The sequence below is a fragment of the Neophocaena asiaeorientalis genome, unplaced genomic scaffold (assembly GCF_003031525.2).
Source record: "Neophocaena asiaeorientalis asiaeorientalis breed wild unplaced genomic scaffold, Neophocaena_asiaeorientalis_V1.1 scaffold293, whole genome shotgun sequence".
Lineage (NCBI taxonomy): Eukaryota > Metazoa > Chordata > Mammalia > Artiodactyla > Phocoenidae > Neophocaena > Neophocaena asiaeorientalis.
The window spans coordinates 5,146-7,602 of record NW_020173920.1 but is presented as its reverse complement, the minus strand read 5'-3'; the positions used below and the strand labels follow the sequence as shown (position 1 = coordinate 7,602).

The 2,457-nt window shown below is 41.5% G+C and overlaps 1 pseudogene; it reads left to right on the top strand.

The window, feature by feature from the left end:
• Positions 1-890: 890 nt before the first annotated feature.
• Positions 891-1,778, top strand: LOC112404243 (developmental pluripotency-associated protein 4 pseudogene; annotated as a pseudogene).
• Positions 1,779-2,457: the final 679 nt, after the last annotated feature.

The following is a 2,457-nucleotide window of genomic DNA, read 5'->3' as shown; positions in this document are numbered from 1 at the left end:
TATTACAGTCCCTGGGGGTTACCATCTTCAATTATAAAATAGGGATTATAATTTCATTTACCCTCATAAGATCGTTATGGTGGGATCATGGTGGTTACTGGATAACTTCTGCTTAGTTATTTTTATCTTACTTTCTACATTTTCTATAAAGGGCACGCATTTAACTTTAAAAATAGCAAAAAAAGAAAAACCTCACAAAATTAAAGCAAAAAATATATCAAGAGCATTTTTTTATGTCATTTTGTGATTATTTTGACCCAAAAGTAAAATATGCCCACTGTTTTAAGTTCAAAGCGTAATCACTGAATATATAATAAAAAGTAAGTCCCTCCATCCCTGGCAGAAAAATTGTGTTCAACAAAATTAATTTCCTCTTTTCCTGGGCACACAGCCAAATCACTACACTGGCATACACAAGGTATGGCCTTGTGATAAGTTCCTAGCCAATAAGTAAAAGTGTATTGTGTCACCTCCAGGCCTTCCCATAAAAACCTCCCACATGCCATTCTCTGTGATCTTTGCCCTTCTTTCAGCTGAATTTTAATATCCAAGAAAACTTTGGAAGCCACAGGGAAAAGAGACTACAAACATGATCACCTTGAGTTCCTGAATGACTAGACGAAGAAAGAGATGGCGACCTCCATCATTACAGTTAGTGCAGAACCTCCATGAATTGATAAGTGAAAAAAAAATTCACTTCTGTTGCATGAGTCATTATACAATCTGCAGTCTACATGTTACAACAGTAAAGCCACTTTTAAATACATTTGGCTTCCCGAATGAACTGCTTATGGTAATTAGAATAGACTACGTTTTTTTCTGTGATAAAGAGAACACGAAATGAAGAAGTAAGGAGAGTCTCCGTTTTATCAACCTTGAAATTTCTGAGCATGGAGAGTGCAGACAACCAGGAGTGCAACTCCACAAAGAAGGCAGAGGAAGAATATATGAGTTGCAAATTCCAACTTACATCAGTAGATGCCGAAGAGGGACAGGGGGCTTCTAGTAAACCAGATATACTAGAAAACTCAGCGAAGGGGACCAAAAGAAAAAGATCTATAAAAGATAACAGTAATTGCTGTCCACGAAAAATGCCACAATGTTGTGACAGTGTGAAACCTCAGAAGACAATGCCGATTCTTCCTTTACCTTCTATACTGCCACCTGTCAACCTGATTCACAGGGACGTTGTGTGCGCTTGGTGCCAGCAGTTAAAACTAAGCACCAAAGGCCTGAAACTAGACGGATCTAAAGGACTCTGTGAACATGCCTACCCTCATCAAAAAAACATTCCTGCCACAGCCGAGGAGGCCAGGATCCTATCCCCATCGAGAAGAAAATCAAAGTTGGACAAGGGGGAACTACCTCTGGAATGTTCTGATAAACAGATGTCTTTTGAAGGGGTTGTTCCTCCTGAGGAGGGAGCACCTGCCCTTGAAGGAGCTCCCGCTCTTCAGGGAGTTGTATCAACGTCTGCCCCTGACCTGGAAGCTGTGTTTGCCTCTTGGAGCAGAATTACAGCCAGGGCCGTGAAGATGGAGTTGGAGCAATCACAAGAGACCTGTGGGGTCTGGTGGTGCGTGGTTCAGAGGAGAGTTCTCCCTGCTAACACAGAGGGCTGGGTCCATTTACAACTTCATACTGGACAGGCTTGGGTGCCTGATAAACGAAGCAGGGTGTCTGCACCCTTCTTGTTACCTGCCAGCAATTTTCCACACCTCCACACCTGGAGGACAATATGCTGTGCCCTGAGGGTGCATACAGGAATAAAGTATTAACGAGAAACCTGCCGTGAGATCACAATACCAGTGAAAAGGGTACAGCTATGATTATAATTAATGATAGAGAAGTGACTACAAATCAACTCCACGGCGCCATTTGACAGCTGAACTCTGCTCCGCACTCTCCACGATTCCCGCTTACAGGGTGCACAGCCTGCTTACGGGGTTGCATGAAAAAAGCCTGTGAACTGACAAAAGTGGAAGTGGCTATCTCTCCAAAGATTCCCAGCCCTAAGGGAGCAGAAGAGAAAGGAGATGAGGACGTTTTTTAAATGCCAATTCGCTGAATGGAATTAATGTACTTGAAAGTGCCTCAAGTAAATTTCTACATTGGGCAAGATGGGGCTTACAGGCAAAAGTTCAAATTTGGTTATGTACCCCTTAACCAAGCATTCAAACTTATCATCACCAGGAATGGTAAGAGCAGCAATGGGTTTCCTGATGTCATACAATATATCACTGATAATATTCTTACCCCAAATAATCTTTTCACAAGGAGGCGATCAGTCCTGATTATGCCTCTTGTCTCAGCATAATTAAGTGAGCTTACCTTGTTTTGGATGGCAGTTACATAGATGCACCCACATGTAAATATTCACAGAGCTATGCACTTAAGATGTCTGTATTTTACTTATACGTAAATTACATATAATTTTTTTAAGTGTCCTACATTGAA